Below are 26,794 nucleotides of genomic sequence, written 5' to 3'. Positions count from 1 at the left end.
GGAGTGTCCCATTTTTCCAGGTACAGTCTGTTACAGCTTCTCTTGGCTAGGAAAGGGAAATCCCCCAACCCCTTGCACTTCCCAGGTAAGGCAACGCCCTACCCTGCTTCGGCTCACCATCCATGGGCTACACCCACTGTCCAACCAGTCCCAGTGAGATGAACCAGGTACCTCAGTTGGAAATGCAGAAATCACCCATCTTTTCTGTCAATCATGCTGGGAGCTACAGATCAGAGCTGTTCCTATTTGGCCATCTTGGAAGGCCCCCCCCAGCCCCCGGCAAAATGGAAATCCTTATATTCTTTCATTTTCTGAGATTAAGAAGGAGTAATGTATAGGGTAAATAATACGGAGATACTAAAATTAAGTCAGCCTCCATAACCCTTAACAACTTAATGATGATTCAATCCACTTGAAGCCTCAAAAAGTAAGTATAAATACACTGTAGTATATGTTATAAAAATTTTTGTCTGCTCTTATTCTGAACAGCTGAAGGTATGATATTCCTTTTAGCACTGAGCACACTGAAACATTTCACAAAAATGTTGATTTTAGTGTTAAAGAAATGCAAGTTAAATTTCCATCTAATTCAACACACATACCATTGTCTTTCTACCAGTATTGTCTTTCTACCAATAGTGTCTACTTTCAACTCCTCACCAGGCCATTTGCTTGTCTTGTGATTTTGGACGAGTCACTTAAACTTCATGCTTTTTACTGTATTTCCTATATAATGAGACTATCAATAGTTCCTACATTATAGGATGTTTGAGTGTGGACTAAAAATAATAAATGTAAATTATTTAAGGCAGTTTCTGGAAAATAGTAACTACTCTCTATATAATGTTTGCTCTCATTATTTTTCCACATGGGAACTATCCATAGATAATCCCTTAATTGATTCCTCAGTAAATATTTATACTAAAACTAAACCTAAATAATGCATATAAATCAAGGACATTTACATAACATTATTAAAATGTCAAAAGCCAAACACAGTGGCTCATACCTGTGATCCCAGTGATTTGGGGAGCTGAGGAGGGAGGACTGCTTGAGGTCATGAATTTGAGTTCAGCCTGGGCAACACAGCGAGGCTCCATCTCTACAAAAAAAAAAAAAAAAAAAAAAAAAACAATTTAAACAATTAACTAGGTGTGGTCCATATGCCTGTAGTCCCAGGTACTCCAGAAGCTGAAGGCAGAGAATCACTTAATCCAGGAGTTCAAAGTTGTAGTGAGCCATGTTGGTGATACTGCACTCCAACCTGAGCAACAGAGTGAAAGCCTGTCTCAAACAAACAAACCAACAAAAAGAGTCAGTTACATATAAACATGTATTGCCATATATAGAACATTAGTAGATATATTTACAGACTGTAGTTTTCTAGGTAGTTTGTTTTTTTTTTATGTTGCTAGTTATTATAGAGTAAATGTAAGATAATGAGATAGGAGGCTTCGTAGACTTCATTAGAATTGCTTCTAATGAAGGAAAAAAATGAAAATAAATTATAATCATTTAGAACTTAATATGAAGCTAATGTGGTAGAAAGAAAAAGTGAACAGCAATTTACTTATAAGTAAGGGTCAGTATTACAAAAATCCTGTCGATTATTAAGTAAATTTCTTAAACTTACAGAAAACTTCATTTTTATCTAATATAATGTCATGAAAATAAACCATCAAGGTTACAGGGCCATTTATAGAGATAGTCATCCAAACATCTTTCTTAAGTCTTGAGTTAGACAGAGAGGGAATTATGAAAGTTCCAGAAGTACAAACTTTGTTTTTTACTTTCCAGAAGTAAAAACAAATTGAGCTGAATTTGAAAAGAGAAAGAATTAGACAGGTGTGAGAAGACGAATGGAGGGATGGGAGGCACAAAGGCATAGAGATAGATGAGGCTGAAGTCAGAGAATAAGGCTGAAGGTGAAGGCAGAGGCCAGCTCCTAAAAGCCCACACACCAAAATGCTTAGAAAAATGCCTAGAACTGAGTAGGGTTTTAGGATGGTATGTATTTATTGAGTGAATAAGCTTTTATTGACTTTCTAAGCCTTTCTGTGTCTGCTCCCTGCCATCCATCCTTCAATTTCTACCCCAACATAGTCAGAAAACACAGCTAGCCAGTGAAAGTAAAGGAGGTGGAAAGACATGGTCCTCAATCTTACAGGAATCAGTACATCTCTCCTTCCCTCTTGAGGTGCAGGACCCAGCATCCTTCTGTTAACCCAAGAATTGAAAGTTTGATAAACATCTGGAGACAACAGATTTTGTGATGAGCAGTAGCAGCAATGGAGTACATGGACGAGTAACAGGGAAGGAAGAGAAGCAAGCATTGTAGTAGACCATGGCACACAGACTGGTTTGAACGCAATGGGAGGTTTTCCTTGGAGGCACTTGTGAATAACGGGGGAACATAGATGGGAAGCTGCCTTCACCTTCAGCCTTATTCTTCCATTCTCACTTGTGAATAACCAGGGCACATAGATGGGAAGCTGAAACCCTGCTCATACGTGAAGTAGCATGGCTGGGAGCCTCATAAGATAGTTAAATACGCACACATGAAATAAAAATATCACCTGATTTAACTTACACAAATAATGCATGTATATTCAGTCTTTTCACATAAAAAGGAAAAGGCAGTACCCACTTCAAATGGTGGTTGTGAGGATCAAAATTAGAAGGCACCTTAATAGTGTCTGGCATCTAGAGGTCATTCAACATGTGTTAACTCTTCAACCAGCACATGCACATGCACATGCACCCTTGTTATACTTAAGGGTTTTTCAACCAGCACATGCACCCTTATTATACTTAAGGGTTCTGCTTGGAAGGATAGAAATAGTGACAAGGAAGAAGGATGGCTCTAGGCTCTTTGGTGCACGAAGTCTGGTGAGGCAGGCAGACATGTGAAGCTGAGGATAGGGTAAGTTTTAATTTAATTCCCAAAGAGAGAGCTGAGCACTCTGCTGTGGAGCAGAAGGCCATGCACTTCTCCTCTGCTTCTGAGCCGTTGGGCCTCTGTGGATTTTCCAGTGCAGCTCATAGTTCCAGACCCCTGGCCCAATATCCCTCCCTCCAATCTGTCCTCACTGATTGGCAGTCTAGATTGTCTCTTACCTGGAATACACAAGGCAGCTTGGAGCCATGTTTCCTGTGACATGGCAGACTGCAGCTTTCTAGATGAAGAAGCAGCCAGCTGCTAGCTTTCCTATTGATAATACTCCTCTTTATTCATTTGTTATAGATGATCCTGTGACAAATTTCACCCAATTTCTTATGGCCTGCCTACAGAAGTGACCTTTATAGGCAATTCTCATTGGCATTGATAAATAAGTTGATAATGCAGTCATCATTTCAGTTATCCATACATCCCTCTGTGTCACACACTATGATGGACAGTGTAGATGCAAAGTTCTCCCTGTTCTGGAGGAACTCAGGGTCAGTGTTAACTTGCCAGCAAGTAATTGCATTGCAGTGATGTCATATAGTGCCGTGTAGCACTCAGGGTTCTTTTGGGCACTGAAGCCAGACAGATGAGGTCATAGGATGTCCGATAAAGAGTCACAGAGAAGGTTATGTAAGAAGTGGCCTTTTCAGACTGATTCAGAGAAAGTAAACAAAAAGGGATCTGCCAGGATAGTAAATGGCAACTGTATATATAATGTCAAGAGATTTTTAGAATATCACATCTTGGTAAGAATTTTTTTAAATAATTTAATTAATACATTATAAAAGTGGAGTCTTATGATTAGGTTTGTATTTTAGAGAAATAATTCTGAGAGTCACATGGAGGTTAGATACTTAAAAATATTGGATGACATATTTCCAGTTTTCTGAAAACATAAGGTCCTTAAAATCAGCACAATGCCAGATTTTCTAAGACTATTATTTATCACTGATGATTTCAGCAGTTTGAAGTGAATGTTTTGAGCTTGTATTTGAGGAAAAGAAAAAACAGTACTCACATAAATTTTTTCTTCAAAAATTCACCATAGCCTGACCATCTTTAATGAAATACGTACAGTTAGATTTATTTTTTAAATATTTCTAATGTGCATATACTTATATATTAACTGAAAATAAGAGTTCATAGAGGGAAGAGTTCTAGAATCTATGCCATGTATAAAGACATAAATCATATTTTATTAAAGATTAATTAACATATTTTAGTAGAACCTACAATACTTAACAAAATGTAACTGATAAGGTGGCACACAGAATTCTTGGATATGAGCTACTATGCTACAAATGAAAGGTTGATTTAAAAAATTATGCTCTCTAAACAAATGAGTAAAGCAAAAACCTACCAAATCCATAAAAGTTTAAATCTGCCATGGTCAAATTACTTTAAATAGCAAGCAGTTGAAGATATCATGCATTTGGTGAGCTTTTCTAACTTTTTGGGCATAATTATTTTGTTTTATCATTTTTTAAATGCAACTGATAAGAAGAGATACATTATATATGGCACAATGAATGGCAAGTATGTTAAGCATCCAAATGTGAATTTGAGTAAATGTGCATCATCTAGAGAGTTTAATCAGTTTTATCAACACTCCTACCCCCGGCCATGTCAGAGTTCGTGAAAAGCATGGTAATGTGGCCTCATTAAATTAATATTTGTGACAAGGATGAAAATGACCACTGAATATCAGAATAAATAATGCATTGTCTTGTGTTTCTTTGCTACCACTGCTTTCAGCATCTGGGGAAATTAATAAGGGTTACTTGTGTCAATCAGGCAAATCAGAAGTAAAAAGAAATCTTCAATTAATCATGGTATTTTACAACAATCCCTTTGGAAAAAAAAAAGAACCCTATTAATAAAAAAGCATTATGCTTTCTGTTGCAGTTGACAAACAGTGATAAGCTTCTCAGGGGAGACGGTGTATGAGAGATTCATAATGAAGTTTTCCTTGTAAATTTCTCTAAAATCATTCCAACTGCAAAATCTTAGCAGTTCTGAGGCATGAAACCCTTCAGGGCTTCATCTGAAGAGGTTTTCCTTTTGGTTTTCACAGAGTGAGTGGGTGATTACTGCCTAGGTCTTTTGTAGCATGCTGCCAGCTGCTGTCACAGTTAAAAAACTGAAGCATGCCTCTTATACCAGCAAATTTGGTTAATCAGGAAAGTCCCGAGGACCCACACAGTGATTAACCAGTAATTCTCCACCTATCGCCCACCCTGAGATACTCACAGTGCAAACAAATTTCTGCTGACTTGCTACACCTTGTTATATGCAACTTCTTGATCACTATTTTAAGACTTATTCTTAGAAGTTTCGGACTAACTGGCAATAGGGACTGAATTGAAATGAGATGGGTGGAGCTCTAATTAGTGAGAACCTGTTATGCACACACAGTGCCATTTCTTTGAGGGTGTTAGCCTTATTTCTGTCATCATTAAAAGCACATATTCACTTCTATTTAGAATTAATTTTTCCTCTCTTAGCCATCTCAGAAATCCTACATTCCTCCTTCCCCTGATGATTTTACTTTGATCATTGAGAGGGCAAACAAACTGTTGCTACACATTTTTGTTCTAGACATTGAACATAGAATAATAGGAGACATTTAGCACTAAAATAATCATCAAATGCAGGACAAAACAGATAAATGAAGAGTGACTAATTATTAAACACCATTTTGAATATTTCTGGGAAAAATCATATTGTGGCCATATGTTAATATATTTCAGTTTAAACAAATAACAAGACCTGGACATAGTTTCTTTGCCTTATTTTACCCAGTTGTGAGACAGAATAATTTTAAATGTCTATTTTAAAACAGAAAGGAGCCTTGATTTTGAGGATATGACCACATTAAAAACATTAAGAAATATCAAGAAAATAATCTGTACTTTTCCCCTATAGTCACCTGTCGAATTTATGCCTACTACACAAAGGAGATATATCTGTATATCTCCTTTGGCATTATTTGATAAGCTAATAAATTGTATACTATATATATACACACACACACACACACACACACACACACATATATATATAATTTCCAGTGAACAAATTAATTTTAGACTTTTTATAAAGTAATTTGTGTACTAATTGAGACTGATGTTTTCACAATTGCAGCTCTCACTTACTTTGTGGAACTACCATAGATAATTTTATATGTACTATATACGGTTATATTTAGAAAGACAGAAAGTTGTATATTGCTTAAATAACAGTATTTTTATTAGGTTTCATTTTATTGGTAGTGTTTTTGAACTTCTTGAAACAGAAAAATACATATATTCAAAGGTTTAATCATTTATCAAGATGTCTGAATATAAAATTCAGCTGTGAAAAAAGTAATATATATAACGGATGCAACACTGCTCCTCAACATACATATACAATAATCAGTATCGACTTTTTAAAACTATAGGAGATTTAACTTAATATTTTATTGCACAAAATGGAATATTTTGTTACAAAAATAAAGTAAGAACACTGAGAATTGTGTGTATAGTTTTCATCACAATAGGGTTATGACCCTGGAAACTCATTTAAAGCTTTCTTCTCATAAGTTACAAGATATAATCTGCAGTGGAGTAACAAATCATGTGGCACAATGCTATTATTTCTATTATTTATCTATAGTGCTACCTACCTCTTTACCTATCTAAAGCAATTTGGGGGTTATAGTAAGGCTTAAAGGCAAACTGATTATTAAAAGAATTCTTTTGTATACAATAGCTTTTAAAGATGCCAAGGAGAAAATATTACAGAGATGTGAATATAAAGACAGGAATTAAATGTGGATCTTGACCAAATTGCAAGTTTCCCACAGTGCAAAACAGCAATAATGTTTATAAATCCACCTACTATGATTTTCTAGTTTTCAATGCACAAGGATATACATAGTAACAGCATTAGTCCTTGTCTTTTGTTAAATGTAATTGTTTCTCTTGAAGAAGTAGGTCCATAGAAGAATGGTTCCCCAGAGAGAAAGAGAAAAGAATATTAAGAGAAAGTTCAGGTAGGAGATTCTATAAAAATTCATGAAAAGACCATCACACAGAAAATGTTATTTTTCTCATCCCAAATCAATAATGTTAAAACTATTTTCTAAAAAAATTAGAGTATTCTAAATAAACAGGATTGAGTTTAAAAAATGACTTTTAGCAGCTATGTGACTTCAGGCATTATAATTTGAACTCATAACTAAAGCAATTATAAAAGCTATTTGTTTTGCCTATGGAACAATGAATTGACTTAGTTCGTTTTGTATGGCTATAACAAAATAAGACTCAGTAATTTATGATAAACAAATATGTATTTGGTTCATAGCTCTGGAGGCTCGCAAGTACAAAGTCAAGGGGTTAACATCTTGGCAAGGTCCTTCTTGCGTTATTCCATGGTGGAAGGCAGAAGGCCAAGAAAGCATGTTGGAAGGGTGAATGATGGCTGAACTCATCAGTAACCCATTTCTGCAATAACTAACCCACTCTAAGAATAACACCATCTCTTAAAGTCCTATCTCCCAACACTTGTAGTATTGGGGATTAAGTTTCCAATACATGCACTTTGGGGGACATACTTAAACCATGGCAGAATTCATTCATTCATTATTTCTTGTCATATTATCCATGCCATAGGTCAGTCAAAAGACATTTCTTGAATGTTTCAGTGCAAGGCACTACAATGTATTTTTGATTTTTATATTAAGTAATATTTAGGTAGATATCTGTGACTACTAGAAGAATTCAGACATTTTTTCCATTTAGATTGTGAGGTAGAAGACCCTACTCACGTTTATTGATCATTTTCAGCATGTCCCAAAATATTCTATATAAATATTGATTTCATCCTATTTCAAAACGTGTTCCCAGTCCTACTTTGGCATCTGTTTCCCTAGTTTCTTCATCATTTTTCATCACTTTATCAGGCACTCTGCTCGGTCTGTAAATTAAACTTCTTAAAACAGAAAAATATATATATTCAAACATTTTATCATTTATCAAGATGTCTGAACATACAATTCATCTATGAAAAAGCTAATATATATAATTGATGCAAGCATGCTACTCAACGTGTGTGTGTGTGTGTGTGTGTGTGTGTGTATAAAGTCAGAGCTGACTTTTTAAAACTATAGGAGACTAATATTGTATTGTCACAATAAAATAGGTAAAATAGGTATTTTATTGGGATAGGTCTGCCTGCACATGCATAATTTCTACTGGGAATAAACCTACAAACAATTATTACATCGTAAGATCATAGAGTTACAGGGATGTGTTAGATGTGGTCTGTGTTTGGGATGAACAGTATTTGACCTTTGCAATTTAGAGAAGGGTGCAATTCAGAGCTACTTTCCAGCTGTCATCATTCAGCAGAGAATCACTTATTGTTTCCCACCAATATAATCTTTCATTTAACGTTAGTGTTTCCTCATTTTTGCCTTTTGCCATCAATCCATTCCAGTCCTGCAGTGACATAATTGGAAATTAGACAACAGATGAGGTCCATGGTCTTTTCTGACTATACCACAGGAGTTAAAGTAATACATTACAGATGCATAGTTAACATAACTTGCAACATTTCACTTCATACAGTGTGCTCATTTAGCAATATTTACTTGCAAATGAAACATGAAACAACAGTACTATGGATACTATAAAAAAAAAACCTATGTATAGGCTAATATGAAGAATAATATTAATATTTTTCTTTTTTCAATTACCAGAATCATGAACTTTTCCCTAGCAAGCCTAAAGCACACATCTGACATTGATGAGGATTACTATTGCACAGAAAAAAATGTTAAAAAAGGAACGAGTATTATTTCATGTTACTTTGATCAAACCCGAAGAAAAGTTAAGCAATTGATTTAGTCACCTAGTGAAATAGAAATAGAATTGGGAACAGAGGCAAGTTTCACCTGGCTGCAAAGTCCATGAATGTTTTAATGACTATACCACACTGTTGGACTTCGTTCTTTTAGAGCAAATTCTTTGTCTGTACATTATTGCCAGTCTAAGGATTTTGGACTACTGAGGATCAGGTGAGACAAATTGATACTACAAAAAGAAAGAGAAACAAAAACATACTGAAATTAAAGAGCTTAGAATTTAAAGGAAAAAATGACCTTTCTTTCTTACTCTTGGGTAATGACATTGAAACATTGAGTAGAGATCAAAAGATCAAACAGAGAACAAAACTGGGAGACCTTTAGTCTGGCTATTGCCCTTTGGAAGACATCACAGGCTTCTTCATCAAAACTCTGTTGACCTCAAAGAGATCAGTTTCTGTCACTTTTTTGTATTTATGATGATTCTTGCATCAATTCTTCAATTAATTCTAGGTCACAGAGAAATCATGCTCTGAAACATGGTAATTTCTGAAGTAAATTCTGTATGATGGATTGTTGTTTTGTCAGGCATCGTTGGATAAGCTGTTTTATTCTTTTGATAAGCATAATTTAACAATATTCTGAAACTCCAGAGGCAAAAACAAACTGTGTATATATCTAGTAATCAGCTGCCAAAAATCTTTGTTTATTAATTATGTTATCTCTGTTTTGAGGTATGGCTTATTCAGCTAAAAAAAAGGAGATTGTTTTAAAAAGAATATCACAATAAGCATACTTAGCTTCTTACTGAGATTAAATTTATAATTCAGTTTTCATACTTACATTTGACTTTAAATAATAACATTTATGTTAAAGAGCTTATTTTGGTTTTGATTGGCATTATTAAATATGCTAAGATATTTTGTAATCATTACCAAAAATATTTCAGTTATTTATGCCCATTTATATTATAGTATTTTACCTCTGTTTTTATATGAATTTATTATTTATTAAATATTTAACTATCTCAAAAAATTGATTACAGTATTTCTAGTTTATAATTGATGACCTTTCTACTTCTTTCCCAGCATCCACTTAGGTTTTATTGAAAAACAATTCAATAAACGGTATTTCCAAAATTCTATGGAAGCAATAAAATAAAGACAGATCAAAATATATTAAAATGAAAACCTTATTTTATTTAGATATTGCAGAGGACTTAGGGAGAAACAAATAATTTGGTTTAAAAAATGTGGACTTTAATAGTCATGAGATAAGATAAAATTATTTTAGATTTATAATAAAAGAAAAAATACGAAGATTGAGCAAATTATTAAAAAACCTTGCCTAATAAATTCATTATTACTCAAACATCTGGATTTTTGAGTAGTGGATTAGTTAGAAAAAAGTTGATGTAGTTCTCTTTAATATGTGGATTGTCTTACACTAAACAATAGCTACTGGTGAATTTGCCTATCCAAAGGCAATTACCATCTATTGTTATTACATGTAATAATATGAAAGGGATACCTTCAAGCCATACCTGTCATCGTGAAAACCTAAAGTAATAGCATCTTTATTGGTGAGTCTCACCTGCTATATACTATATTCTAGAGACCTCTCTCCATTCAGCTCCAAGGTTGAAGGAAAGGGTTGTGTTATATGTTGAATTATTCCCATATAAATTCATAGGTTGAAGTTCTAACCCACAGTACTATAAAATGTGGCCCTGTTTGAAAATAGAATTGTTGCAGATGTAATTAAGTAGGATGAGGTTATTCTGGAGTAGGATGGGTCTCAAATCCAATATGACCAGTGTTCTTATAAAAAGAGGACATTTGTAGATAGACATACATGCAGAGAGAACTTCATATGAACATGAAGGTGAAGACCTGAGTGATGCATCTACAAGCCAAGGAATGCCAAATATGGCCAGCCACACACCAGAAGTCAGGAAAGGAGCATGGAACAGATCTTTCCCTAGTGCCCTCAGATAGGACTCAGCTCTGCCAACGCCTTACTCTTTGACTTTTATTCCCTAAAACTGTGAGACAAAAAGTTGTTTGAGCCACTCAGATTGTGATACTTTGCAACAGCAGCCCTGGCAAACCAATGCAGGGGCATATTATACGTGATACTTTGTGACGGTCTGTAGCCTGTTGTCCCTTAATTTAGAAGGAAAAGATGTCCAAGCAACAACCTTTGTCTTGATGCTCCAAAGGATCTACTGAATTCCTTTTCTTTGCTAGTGTTTTTCTGCCTGTAGCTACCCAGTAAGTCAGAAAATTAAACTTACATTTTTTATGGCTTTCCCACTCTCCTTTACTTGTAATGATACTTTGTAATTGCTAAAGGTTTCTAGTTTAAGCCTTAGCATTCATTCACTTCTTTGCAACTACTATTTGTCAGGAAATTTTTTTGACATTGGAATTATAGTAATGCCTGGGAGAAGGGGGAGTAGAACTATACAGACAAAAGCTCTGCCCTCACAGAGTTGATGTTCTAGTCTTTACAGCACTAGTCTATATACACTTATAATCACTTGTTCAATGTCAGTCATCACCAGTAAATTGTAGCTATCTGAGGACAAGCAACATGCCTGGGAGATTGTAAGGATGCAATAAGTCTTTGCTGAATGAATGAATGAATGAGACCTTTATTGTCACTTAATAAGTTTTGGTTCTTTGTGTGACTTCTCACAGAAATAGACACTGAGACAAGTCAGTTTTTTCGGAGATGATTCCAGGAAGCACAAGTGAAGGAGCAAGAAAAGTGGAACAGGGAAAGGAGGAAAGCCACACATTGGAAGTCAATGTCAAGGAGCAGATCATAACAGGAAGCAAGTGTGGCTTAGTCCTGCTGGGATCCCCTGAGTAATCAATAGAAGATGGTTCAGAACAGTCCCAGTTGGGTGTTTATCCATCAACCCACATCCTTCCTTAATTGAAGATTACCCGTGGTTTCAGAGATAAACAAGAACACCCTCAAAATTGAAGCAAACAGGCCTCAGTGTGAAAGCAACTGGCTTGAATGGGAACTGTCAGTTGTAGCTGCAGATAAACTCAAAGGTGGGCCAGAGTGATATGTAACATGGTATTCCACAGCATCTGCTTTACTTTCCTTGAAAAAAAATAAAGTAATTCATAAATGAAGCAATTTATACAAATACATCCAAGCACAAATGAGTTTCAATGGAAAAAAATATATTTTTATGGTTACAAAAATAAGCTTTCCTCTGAAAGAAAATAATTTTAGTTATAAAAATGAGAACACAGTTTATTGGCAAATAAACACTTTGCCAATAAAGTGTCTTTGTTTCTAAAGAAATATGTTCTCATAGTTGTACCTGTATTTACTACTGAATGTAATTAAGTAATAATTTCTTAATCCCTGATTAATGGTGTCATGACATTATTTGTAACCACAGCATTTTCATTTGAGAGGATCCACTGAAGCACCCATTGTTAAGTTCCATAGTCAGACAACATTTGTTTTTTCAAGATCTTACAGAGCATTTACAATAGTCCATTGTACACTACTTCTTAATTAGATCAAGAACAGTAACAGGTTCTCTAGTATGGTAGTTTTCATTGACAAAGTTGATTATCACAAGAAAACATTAGGTAAGTATCCTTTACATTTGACTCAATTCCTTTCAAAAAATCAACTTCATATGTATAATTTCACAAAGGCCAGTTTATAAAATTTAGAGACTGGGAATATTTCTAACTAACTGTTATGGGATACCTCTTTAACAAATCTAAAGATGTGGAATCACTGTCATTCTCACAAAGTTTTGATGGGAAGGTAAAATATTATGACTACCTTCAAAAACGATTGAGCAGTTAGTTAATAAAGTTAACCATATATTTATTGTATGACGTACAGATTATTCTTCCAGGTACTTACCCAAAGAAATAAAAATTTATACTCACAAGAAAATTTATATGGTATTCATAGGAGTTCCACGAAAACTCCAAAAATTTGGTTCAATCCAAATGTCCATTAGAAGATAAATGAATAGGCAAATTGTAGGATACATATACAACAAAATACTATTCAGCAATACCAGTAGTGAAACTCTAATACCCAAATCAACATAGTGGCAAAGAAGCCACACACATGAGTACATTCGGTAGGATTTCAATTATATAGAGTCCTACAACATTTAAACTTAATCTTTTGGTGACAGAAAACATGAGTGGTTGACTGGAGTGAGTATTGTGCAAAGTTGATTGAATAGGGATACCAGAAATTTTTGAAGGTGATGAAAATGTGTATCTTGATCAGAATGATGCTCACATGGGTGTATATATTTGTCAATACTCATTGAAGTATTAATATACACTTATATTGAATGGAAATTATACTTCGATAAAGTTGACCATTTACAATAACTATATATTTCTTATAGTAACCACAAAAGCATAGCTGGTCATGGTGGCTTGTTCCTGTAATCTCAGTATTTTGGGAATCTGAGGTGAGAGAATTGCTTGAGGCCAGAAGTGTGAGATCACCCTTGGCAACGTAGTAAAATCCTGTCTCTACAAATAAATAAATAAACACAAAAACAAAAACATTTAGCTGAAAGTCTCTCTCACAAGATATTTGGCTTGTACTAAAGATCTGTTCTGTCATTACACATACGTAGCTTTATGTATTTCAGGAAATAGGAGAAATTTGGGGAAAATGGCATGTTGTATTTAGAGCTATATTCTTATTAAAAAGAAATGGTCTGTCCTTGTTTTTAACCTCATGTTCTTGCATTTAATATAGGTTGTTTTCAGGTAATCTAAACATTAGTTATACAGTAAATCAAGCCACATATATATGAGCGATCCTTAAATTTATCCCTTGATGTATCCATCCCTTTGAACTGTTCCATAGATCTCCTTTCTTTGCAGAAAACTCACTGCTCCTTATTTACTCTCCACTTATGTGTCTAAATCTACCCCAACTAGGATTTTGCTCCTGCTACACCAGCCAACACTACTCTTTGTCAAGTTCCACAGTGTCACCTAATCTGATGGTCCATTATTTGTCTTCATCTTATCTGTTGAGTCATCGTCATTTGAATCAGTGGACTACTCTTGCCTCCTTGAAACACTTTCACTACTTTGATTCTGGAATACCACTTTTTAGTTTCCTTTTAGAAGCTGGCAACTGCTTAATCTACTCTGCTGCTTATCCCCCAACTTCCCAACCACAAGCAGATTTACCATAGTGTTAACAAAATTCAAGCTTTGAAGTTCTCAATATGAATAGGACCCCTTCAAAACTTCGTACTTGATTCTTTTAATTGCCTATTATTTTATCAAAAAATAATCACCAAATTTCTGAAGCTTCAAGCTCTGTAAAACCCAGTTTTCATCCTGGTCAAAAACCTTTTTTTTCTCTTACTTATTGGGTAATCCTATTCAGGCCCATGATTTTAGATGTCATCTGAACACTAATGATTTTCAAATCTATGTGTCCAGTCTGGACCTATTTACTGAGCTTCACACATAGATACCAAACTGCCTACTCAACATTTCAAATGTAACATCTGTGAAGCTAAACTTTTGGTTTTACATCCAGTCCTATTTGTATTCTCCATCAAAGTAAGTAAAAACTTCAATTATTGATATGTCAGGTCAAACATTTTGGCACAATCATTCATTGATCTCACTTTTTTCTACACCACATCTAATGCATCCACAGACACCAATAGATCCTGTCAGCTCCCATGTCCAATTGCTTTTTGAATCTTCCAATTCTCGCCCACTGGGTCCTGCCACACTAGTCAGGCTGATTTCAGTTAACACTTGTTATTGAAATAACTTCTAACTGATCTTTTTCCTTCTATTTCCTGGGAATTTATTCTAAAGCCAACAGTCAAAGCTACCCTCTCGAATTGTAAATTACATCATTTCACACCTTGCTCCTGATCTGTTAATTGTTATTGAAATTTCCTTAAAGCACAATTCAAACACTTTACAATAGTCCACAGGGTTCTACCTGCCCTGCCTACTCTCCTTCCACTTCTATGACCTTATCTCTTATTCCTACTTATTACCTACTCTCTTATCCCTTCATTTCTGACCTCCTCACCCTTTCTGAAACATCCATGTAACTTTTGGCTCAAGGCTTATCCTATTTTTGCCTAAAAATTTCTTCTCCTAGAAAAACTCATGGCTCAAAACCTTACTTTGTCTGGTCTCTGCTCCAATTTCACATTATCAGATAAATCTCCCTTAAATTTTCTTATATTGGTTGCAGAAAAACACTCCCATGGCTTAGAGTACTCCTGTTCTTACCAAACTTTATTTTCCCATAAAACAATCCCTGTTGGAAATTATATATATATATTTCTTTATTTATCTATGTGTTGTAGTCTCCTATCAAAATGAAAGTACCATGTGCACAAGTACTGAATTGCAACTCCCTTACACAGTATCTGGAATATAACACATACACATATAAAATTAATTTATTAATGATATATTGTGGTTAAGTATAATGAACATATTCTGGGGTCAAGTCCAAGTAGCCTTATAGGATTCACAGTGGCATTGGAGAAGAAATAAACAGAGATAGGCTAAACTTTTTGAGAACTTAGAATCTTTAGGTTTCTAATTTTCCAATATACTCACATATTCTAATAATTTGCTTAGAAAATAAATGGTCATATTTCTCATTGACATTTGCTGTTGACAAAACAGTTGGCCCATGGGCATTTTCTCCAACACAGAACTAGGTATAGTTATTCAAGAAGAAAAAAGTTTGTCCACTTTTTCAACAACTTTGGTATTCCTGACCTGTTGCTTTTGATAAATGAATGAATAGAAAATTAATAAACTTATTTTTGAGAACTAAGCTGGAATGACTCAGGAAAGTACTGAGAGATCACACCTGACTCTAGGCCTCAAAAACTAAGGCCAATAGGAATCCTGGGAAGCTTGAAATGATGACTAATTTTTTTTTTTTTTTTTTTTTTTTTTTTTTTTTTTTTTTTTGACAGCGTCTCACTCTGTCACCCAGGCTGGAGTGTAGTGGCACAATCTCAGCTCACTGCAACCTCCACCTCCCGGATTCAAGCAATTTCCCTGCCTCAGCCTCCCCAGTAACTGGGATTACAGGCACCTGCCACCACGCCCGGCTAATTTTCCTTTTTTTTTTTTTTTTAATGTATTTTTAGTAGAGACGGGGTTTCACCATGTTGGCCAGACTGGTCTCAAACTCCTGACCTCAGGCAATCCACCCACCTCGGCCTCCCAAAGTGCTGGGATTACAGGTGTGAGCCACTGCGCCCAACCGTGATGACTAATTTTTAAAGTTTTTTATTGTTCACAGTGGAGAAATTCAAACTTCTGATGATTTTCAGTTATTAAAAAATATTTATTTAACAAAAGTAAGTATATCCCTAGAAACTTAATTTTTTAAAAATGATAGGTAAAACGATTTTTCAATATGGGCTTAGATTCAAACTTTCTTTGAATATTGCTCTAAATTGAAGTGAATTTCCCTTACTTTGCTGACAGTATATATAACACAACACACATTATTAACTTTCTTACACTTGGTAATCAACATTTATGTTCTAAAACTAAACGACACTTTTTTAATATTACATTGTGATTTACCTGAAAATAAATCTTAATTTCTGCTACTGCAAAACTATAATATTAAAAATAGTATTTTAAATTTCTATACTGTTTTTACATTACCTTTTTCTTAATTCTATCTCATTGATTAACAATAGGATATGTACTAAACAACCAAGGGATGAATTTTTGTAATTTTCTATATTCTGTCCCAGAATATAGCACCAAATCAGATAGGGATATAATGAGAAAAAAAATAAAAAAAGCTATCGACAAATATCTTTCATGAACATAGATAAAAAATTGCTCAGCAAAATAATGGCAAATAGATTTCAATAATTTATAAAAAAATTATATACCATAACAATGTAGATGTATCCTATGTATGCAAGCCTGGTTCAATATTTGAAAAATCAATTAATGTAACCCATCACATCAACAGACTGTAAAAGAAACATCACATGATTATAACAGTATATATAGAAACCATATTTGACAATATCTAACACTTATTATTGACAGAAAATAACAAACTCTCAGAAAACTAAGAACAAAGGGGAAACTTCTCAATTTGATAAAGTTCATCTTCCATGAAACTACAGCTAACATTATCACAATGGTGAGAAACTATTAAAACTTTCCTGCTAAGATCAGAAATAAAGATAAACATGTCTTATCTCACTAGTGCTTGTTAACATCATACTAGAAGTCCTAACTAATGTAGTAAGACAAGAAAAGGAAATAAAATGCATATAGCATAGAAAGGAAGAAATAAAACTGACTTTCTTTATAGATGACATGATTATTTATATGGAAAACACAAAAGAACAAAAACAACTCATAGAATTAATAATGATTATACTAACATTGTAGAACACAAGATTAATGGACAAAAGTTGTTTTCCTATATACCAGCAATAAACAAGTGGAATTTAAAATTAAAAACACTTTATCATTTATATTAGCACCTGAGGAAGAAAAGCCCCAGATATAAATCTAAAAACAAAACACACACAATCTATATGACAGAAACTCCAAAACTCTGATGAAACAAATAAACAAACAAACAAACAAAAAAGAATTAATAGAGATATCTTTCATGTTCATGGATAGAAGGACTCAATATTGTCAAAATGTCAATTTTTCCCAACTTAATCTACAAATTCAAAACAATTCTAATCAAAATATCAAAAAACTATTTTTGTGGATATTGACAAACTGATGCTAAAATTTGTATGGGAAGATAAAAGGCTCAAAATAGTCAACATAATGTTGAAGAAAAACAGTGTTGAAGGACCGGTAGTACTCAACTTCAAGACTTACTATAACACTACGGTAATCAAGATAGTGTGGTATTAATCAAAAACAAGACAAATGGTCCAGTGGAGCACAGCAGGAAGATCAGTAAAAGACCCAACATTACCTTAATACCAAAATAATATAACTGATTTTTGACAAAGGAACAAAGACAATACAATGGAGCAAAGATAGCCTTTTTAACAAATGATGCTGGAACATTTGGATGTCCACCAGGGAAAAAATGTAACTAAACACAGACCTTACACCTTTCACAAAAAAATAACTCAAAATGGTTAGTAGACTTATGTTTGTATAAAAACATAAAACTATAATAATACTCCTAGAAGATAACAGAAAGTCTAACTGACCTTGGGTATGATCTTGGGTTAGATACAAAACCAATACATTGTCCATTAAATAAATAATTGATAAGGTGCACTTCATTAAAATGTAAAACCTGTTTTGCGAAAGAAAATGTCAAGAGAATGAGAAGATAAGCCACAAACTTGGAGAAAATAATTATAAAAGATATATCTGATAAAAAAATTATCCAAAATACATACAGAACTTTGAAACTCAAAAAAATGAACAACCTAATTTTTAAAAAATGAGCCAAAGACATGAGGAGAAACATTATCAAAAAATACATAAAGAGGGCAAATAAGCATATGAGATAATATTCAATATCATATGTCACTAGGGAAATGCAAATTTAAACGACAAGAAGATACCATGACACACCTGTTAGAATAGCCAAAATCCAAGTCACTGACAACACCAAATACTATTGAAGATGTGGAGAAACAGGGACTCACATTTATTGCTGTGGGAATGTGAAATGGTACAGCCACTTAAAGAGAGTTTGGTAGTTTAAAAAAAAAAAAAAAAAAAAAACAACTAAACCTATTCTTATCATGCTATCCAACACTCATGCTCCTTGATATTTACCCAATTGCGTTTGCCTCCACAGAGATGTTTATAAAAGCTTCATGCATAATTGACAGAATTTGGAAACAACATGATGTTCCTCAGTAAGTGAATATATCTAGACAACTGAATATTACTTAGCATTAAAAGACATATGCTATCAAACCTTTAAAGACATGGAGGCACCTTCAAATGCTTATTAGTAAATGAAAGAAGCCAATCTGAAAAGATGACATAGTGTATGTTTCCAACTATATAACATTATGGAAAAAGGCAAAACAATAAAAAGAGTGAAAAGATCAGAAATGTACCACTCTGGTGCAATATGTTGATAGTGGGGGCAGGAGTAGGGGTATATGGGAACTCTTTGTACCTTCCGCTCAATGTTCTTGTAAAGCTATAACTTCTTAAAAAAATAAAAATAAAAGTCTGTTTAAAAAATCCCAGGATAATCAGAAGTTAGGCGCCTCAGAGATGTTTTCCTGAGTTCTAATTTGCTACCCTTTTCTATGCTAAACACCCTATCGTAAGGTTGGAGTGATTTCATTTGTTTACTTTGTTTTTATTCATGAGTTTAGTGTGTTGCTTTCTATGAAGTGTATGTTGATGTAAAATGACTGTTTCTAATTTTCATTTAGAAGGCTGAGTATGATACCTGAATGCCAGTAATATAAAAATTGGTGTATTCCGTTTCTAGGGCTTTCACATGTTACTACAAAGTTGACTTACAAAAATATTCTCTCATACTTCTGAAGGCTAAAAATCCAAAATCAAGAAGTCAGCAGGGTTGGGATTTTTTCTGGAGGTTCTGAAGGAGAATCTGTACTATTCCTTTCTCCTATATTCTGATGGCTGTCAGCCATCTTTAGTGTTCCTTGTTTTGGAGATGCATTGCTCCAATCTCTGCCTTCAGCTTCATGTGACTCATCTTGAGATCTTTTGCTCAATTACATCTGCAAAAAACCTTTTCTAAATGAGCCAGATTCATTGATATTGGGGGTTAGGACTTAGACATACTTCTTTTTGAGAAGCCATCATTCAACCTACTACAATCAGTATTAATATCCTGTCCCAAAATATGATATCAATATATTACTATTTCCAAACAGCTTGCTTATATGACTATGCTTATGGGAGAAACAACAGCAACAACAAAAACACACAGTAAAATTAAAAGACATTTCTTTTCAAGCCAAGATTCTTTTTCCTTCCATTGCACTCTTTTAAATTGAAAGAGTGTACATGTTAAAATCAGAAATAACTAAAATAATATTTATGTTCATAAGAATTTTTTCACAGACAAGAATATCATAATCATCTACATGGAATCATATATTTTATTTTTTGCCTTCCCCAAATTATACAAACTCATTTTTTCACGTTTATGTAAGTAATAGACTTTAGGATTTAATTATACAAGCTGCATCATCACTATTATTTATTTTTCTTGGTTTATCATTTTATACTTTATACATTTGTAACAATGGCATATCAGGAGTACCCTACTGTCAGGATTTCTACCATACTCTACTGTATTGTATTAGTCTTCTAGAAAACTCTTCTAAACTTCACTTAATAATGGAAATTAACTACAAAATAAAAGGAAAAATTATCAAATATTCTTTGTCTCTAACTGTGATTTTTAAAGTTACATTGGCAAGTAAATATCTCAGCAGAGTCATCATACAAAAAGGGTTATAACTTAGTTTTGAGCTTAAAAAATACATTTTTTCCTCTCATTTTTTTTCCTATTCTACTTTTCAGCACTATCGCCATAATACAAGGCAGAAAAAGTATTAAATTCACTGTAGGAAACGAGCCTTCATTTTGTTCTTTTAAATAATAGGCTTATAACTATGCAGGACAAACCCTCCCTGACACTGACAACTTTAAAGCATCTCTCTCTCTCCATCTTTAGCTGAAGGAAGGAAAGCCATTGTTATTGATGTATATGAAATTCTGGGAAAGAAGCAGAGCTGGGGAAAACATGCATTCTGTCTAATCCCAGTTAGGGGACCAATTTGCAGTTTACCAATTTCCATACAGATGGTTGTATTCATTCCTCTGCTTTGATTATTTGCCCAGTTGCAAAACCACATACACACACACGTTGCTTGGATTTAGCCGATGATGAGGTCTGAATATTGCTGGAATGAAGAATGGATTGGATGAGTATTTGGATGTCATTATATTTGTCAGTGGGCTATTCAGAAGACCAAGTTAGCTATGATTCCTCTTCCTTAATATCAAAAAACTACTCTGAGTATGTCACCATGTGGTGGAAGGAAGATACAAAATTAGAGAAGAGAATATTATTAGTGAGTTAATAATATTATACTCCAAATAAAGCAGCTGCATATTTTCATCTGTTTTAGAATATGATCTGATAACACTGTGAAGAGTTTGTTTGTGTGTGTGTGTGTGTGTGTGTGTGTGTGTGTGTGTGTGTGTGTGTGTGTTTTCCTTTAGGGATTCTGGAAAACCTTGAGGATCCAATGTAAGGTCAGTTAGATTGAGGAAAGAGCACAGGTGCTCTTTCTATTCCTAATAGAATTTTCTTGGACAAAGTTTCAGATGAAATTCCCTTAGCAAATGTGAGATTCTATAATTACATTTAATGAGGTTTTTAAAACACATAAGATTCATGCTCAAATTAGCTCAAATTAAATGTGAATTTCCTGAGATGTCTGTGGATTGCAATGGATCTAAGTCTATCCTGTTACAACAGAAAATTAGTCACTGAAAATATATAACTAAAGGTAACAAGAGACTGTTACCTGATAGTGTATGATTATCCAAGATATACACTAGTTAGTAGGTCAAAATCAGGTTTTTTTGCTTTTTTTTTTTTTTTTTTTTTTTTTTTTAGCACTATCAAAACCCTAATACATAGTCTTCCATATACTAAAAATTTTAGTTTGGCTCAGTCCTTATATTATTTAGTCCTAAAAAAATGTTACTTTTTCCTTAGGAAAAATTTTCATGACCTCTTTACACTCTTATTAAACCAGATCTGTCTCTCTCTTTTTTTTTTTTTTTTTCATCCAACCAGACTCAAACTAAGCACTTTGATTGTTTATGTGTCTGTTTCCAGTAGTGACTTATAAACTCCTTGGAGTCAAGACTGTGACTTAATGCATCACTCTAAATCCAGCACTTTGCACTCTGAACATAGAAGCATTTAAAACTAGATGGATAAATAATACACAGACAGCAAGATGGCAAGATAGAGATAGATAGATAGATAGATAGATAGATAGATAGATGATAGATAGATAGATAGATAGATAGATAGATAGATAGATAGATAGATAGATAATAGATGGGGTAAAGAGAATGAAAGAGAGACAGATGTTTTGGGTGTCACCTTTTAAGAGAGGTGGCAAAACTAGAAAATACACGGAAGAAAAGGAGGACGGGGGTCTGGAAATCCCATCCAATGGTGATAACTTCATGACACTAACTTTAAAATGTTAAAGGACTTTCTTGACTTTTTTTTTTTTTTTTTTTTTGAGACAGTGTGTCACTCTGTGGCCTAGGCTGGAGTGCAGTGGCGCCATCTCATCTCACTTCAACCTCTGCCTCTGGGGCTCAACCTCTGCCTCTGGGGCTCAAAGGATCCTCCGACCTCAGCCTCAGCCTCCCGAGTAGCTGGGGCTATAGGTGCATGCCACCATGCCCAGCTAATTTTTTTTTTTTTTTTTTTTTGGAGATACGGGGTTTCACCATATTGCCCAGGCTAGTGTCGAACTCCTAAGCTCAAGTTATCCACCAGTTTATCTTGTGTGTCATTTGCTCAACAGTAACACAGCTTATGTTTGATATATTTTTGATATTCAGGACCCATGAATGGCAGCACCACATAATAAACTTAGTCCTCTGCACTCCTGTGGACTTTCAGGAAAGTCAGGAGATTCAATAATAACTGAGAAATCCCCTCCTATGTCTTTGAAATCTGAATTATCTTCTAACTCCAGACAGTCCCAAATAGGGAACCGCATTGTTTTCTCATGATATAATTGTTGGAAATATTCACAATTGTTAGGCTCATAAAGTCTAGCATAATGGAGTCACTACTTCACTGCAGTTAAAGAGAATAATGTTCATGCTTTTAAGATGAATGGCTAATCGTCTCTGATAAGTGTGCATGTACTTATTAACTGATTTAAATTTTTGCTTTTATGCCACCTGTACTGCCTCACCAAGAAAGTAAAATCAAATGCATCATGCAAACAGATAAAGGTCAAATGATAAAAACAATGCTTAGAAATTATTGGGATAAATCTAGTTTTATCAGGGCCACATTTAATGAGGTAGCATTAATGGTATTATGTTTTTAAGCAAGAGCTAATGTGCAATTTTCATTTTTTAAAAATTACCTAGGACATATTGTTTCTGAACCATTAACTTTTTTTTTCAGTATTTAGATCACAACTCCTAAAGGCTTAGCTATATTTTGACAGGTACTGACAAAGAGTGCCATGGAATTGTGACTTGATTGTCACCTTCAGAGTGTTCAAGCTGCAAAACTCAGGATGAGTGCTAGGTACTAATTAGAACTGTTATATTAGGAAAGCAAATACAATGGTGTCTAACATTAAACAAAGCACAGTTCTCATCAAAAATGGTTTCTTTTGTGTGCGGGTTAGTCTATAAAACCATTTTGCATGTTAATGAAGCACAAACAATTATTGCCAGAGTAACTAGTTTCATGCAATTACAAAAATCACATAAAAGCCCTATTGTTTGTTGTCTTATGATTTTTTAATGCTAATTTTGCACTTGATAATTTTGAATTCCATTTGTATCACAGTGCACAATTAGGTTTTATATCTGTGAAGGTGAAGGCTAGTAATGGGAAAAATAACTCCTCATGTAAAAAGAAAAAGAAATAGTCATTTCCAGAATGAGATGATCAGATAGACTGAAAAGATGGAGAAGAGTGATGAGGAGAATTTCCATCAAATGAAAAGATAACATTTATGTAGCTGAAAGAACAGAGAAGTCTAGATCATTTGCTATAGAAATTGTTGAGAGAGAGAAACAGGGAATAGACAGACAGAACAGAAAAGAGATCAGAAACAAAGAGAGAACAGAAAAGAGATCAGAAACAAAGAAGACAAGGTATGGGGAGAAAATCAGAATTAAAGTGGGTTTTATGATCCACAGCCACATATTACATGGTAAACCAGAGTACCAGCTGTTAAACCAGTGAGATGACTGTATAAGTAAAAGCCCATGGAGACAATTAGTTGTCAAAACCGGTTAAGCAAAGAAATGTCGCCATCAAACAGTCAGTCCAAGCCCTAGTTGAAATTAAAGAAAACCCTTTGCTAAAAGGTTAATTGATGAACTTAATTGATGAAGAATTATCTGTAATAATATGTGAAAGTGCCAGCATTGTGTTATGTTTAACTAGGTTTTCATATTTGTCTCACATGAGTGCAAGGGAACTTACCCCTCAGACTTTGCCTTCAAATAACAAGATAACCTTTTACTCCAATAATGCAGACGATTATGTGAATAAACAATTTTTACCTAGAAAAAAAAGTGAGAGATACGTAGTATAGTGTATTTAATTTGTTTATAAAGTGTCTTTTTAAACCACAAAGTGTTTGGGATGGCTTTGATTAGTGTTTACCTCCTGCAATGTTGATGAGAATTCTGATTTTCTTGTTCCTGTTGCTTCTCAAACAATGTGACATATTTTGGGTAAACGTTTAGATTTAACGTTACCTTAGATGCTGTTGAATAGAACTGAGAGTTCAAAAGGTCAGAATTTTTTTTTTGCAGTTAAAATAATTCTTTTTAGAAATCTATCATAATTTAAAGAATATATAATTTTTATAATTATTTTTCATATTACTATTTAAAATACAGGAAATATAATTGATGTGTTTGTGCTATCAGAATAAGACCTTCAAACCCCAAACATTTTAACATAACTATCTTAGCTTAGCCATTTTTATGGCATCCTCATATTCTTACTCTCTTCCCCCTACTGCCTTGGTTGCAATTAAAAGCATTTCTCAGAGCATTAAGGTTTTCCAGTGGCATACCACTGTATGCTTTACCTTTTCTTCCTTTTCGTGGGTTTTGTTACATCACCAAAAATAAAAGAAGAAGAAGAAGAAGCAGAGATGAAAGATGCAAGGAAAGAAGAGAGAAAAAGAGGGAGGGAGAAAAGGAGGGAAGAAAGAAAGCAAAGGAGGCTTGGGGTAGAGATTAAATTGTGTTTTTACTCCAAAAGGCAAAGAAAATCCTTAGAGTTTTCCTTGTAGGTACTGATAGCACTGCTGCTTAACTTTGGCAAATATGTTAAGTCACACTCCTTAATAATTTGGAACTTCATAACAAATATTTATGGATTAATTATGTGCATTTTCAATGTAAAGGCTGTTTAACTCTCTAGACAAATAAATCTGTTTTATGCAAACATGTTTGAGGCAAAAATAAGACTGCCTGTGTTTATTTAAATACATAACAAAACTGCCTCCTTTAATGCGAAAAATCATTTTAGTACCATATGAAAATAATTGATGGCTAGATATAGTGCAGTAATCTGGGGTTTACTTTCATGACTTATTGCTTTTGGTGTTTTATGAGCCTAAAAAAAATATATTTTAAAAATTTACCTGCCTTATTTCCTAGATGTTAAGAAAATTTACTTAGTATAAAATAATTATTTAGTAGTTCAGCAGTGTCACTAACAAGTCTAAAATATAACTGAGTATGGGGCATTAATAGTTTGGAAAGTCAGTAAACATTTTGAAGAATGCACACTTAAATAGGCAATACAATAAATAATCATTCATAAAATGAATCAGTTATAGAAAACATCACAAAATTATTTTCATTGTAAATTTAAAGCCAGTAATACATTTCTTTCATTATATTTTTAAAGTCTTTAGTTAAAACAGAGATGTTTAAGGTCCACTTAAAGAATACTTCTTGTTCATAAGTCATAAAATTATTTCTCTGTTCCAAATTTAATAAATGATAATGAAATAAAATACAAAATTATGAAGAAATCCCACTTAATCAAAAGAACATGTCCTTTCCTCTCCAAATTTAGTCCCTCACTCTAAATTTGATTGTTTAATGCAGTGTAAGAAAGCCACCACCAGCCTAGCTAGGAAAATTGGAATGAGATTCCCTGTAGCAACTCCATGTCTCCGTGGTTAACTCTTCCTCTCCATTACTGTTTTGTCTTCCTTGCTAGGGGTTCAAGAAACTCCCTTCAAATAATACTTGGTTAGTAAATTTCCGGGAAGGAAATGCCATCTACAAGCTATCACCTCCACTTCTTTCTCTTTCTCTGCCTCTTCCTCCTTCCCAAACTGCACACACGCAAGCTTTATGGCACTCCTTAATCTTTACAGGGCCAGGCCCTGGGAAGGAAACTCCCTTTGTCTCACCAAAACCCAGTGCTGTGTGGCTGTTCTCTGGATGCATCCATTCCACAGCTGGGATGACTGGTCCTACTATTTTATTTATGATGCAATCAGCTGCTATAAGAAGGTGAACAGTAACTGCTATTCCATTGCATAAAAAGCCTCTTTAGCCCTATGTTATAAACATTAAAAAGTCTCTCTTTTACCCTTTTAGAAAAAGCCCAGCAGGAGGTAGATAGAGGTCACCAGGAGTCTCTAATTCATCTACATTTATAGTAGGTGTTGCAAGCTCTATTAGCAGAAAATGTATGACAGTGAGACCTAAGTTTAATGTTTTACTTAAAATATCGGCCTCTCTAGCTAATGCCAGAAGCTGTGCCCATGATGGCTTGGTGGCATGTAGACACTTACAAGCGAAAGCTTCCCCTTTGGCAGAAACCATCAGTTGGAAAACTACTGTTGTGATAATATATTAGAGTACCATCCCTGAAAATCCTACCAAAGGGAGATTTTTTATTTTTTTCTCAGAAGCTAGTACTAACAATACACAATATTTTCTGCTGATATAGACATTGACATGTACTAAAATGGTGCATGGTAAACAGACATGTATGTATATTATATTGTACTAATATTTCACTAGTGGAAATTATTTTGTACAGGGATAATATTTTCCCAATGCACCAGGAAGAATTTCCTAAAAGTAGCTTCAGTGCAAATACATCAACTTGGTACCCTGAAAAAGCTTGCCAAGTACTGCATACTAACTGACTTCATCCTGTAATTACAATGGCTT

General features: G+C 34.0%; 1 long non-coding RNA gene across 1 annotated transcript in view; it reads right to left on the bottom strand.

Annotated features, from left to right (window-relative positions):
• Window positions 1-26,794, bottom strand: part of LOC112427016 (uncharacterized) — a 557,450-nt gene that overhangs the window by 39,657 nt on the left and 490,999 nt on the right. Inside the window, exon 4 of the long non-coding RNA XR_011606499.1 lies at window positions 1,010-1,102. This is a non-coding gene — a long non-coding RNA (uncharacterized lncRNA). The remainder of the gene's footprint in view (window positions 1-1,009; window positions 1,103-26,794) is intronic.

This window comes from Macaca nemestrina, chromosome 8 (genome assembly GCF_043159975.1).
Source record: "Macaca nemestrina isolate mMacNem1 chromosome 8, mMacNem.hap1, whole genome shotgun sequence".
NCBI lineage: Eukaryota > Metazoa > Chordata > Mammalia > Primates > Cercopithecidae > Macaca > Macaca nemestrina.
This window is presented reverse-complemented; position numbering and strand designations above follow the sequence as displayed.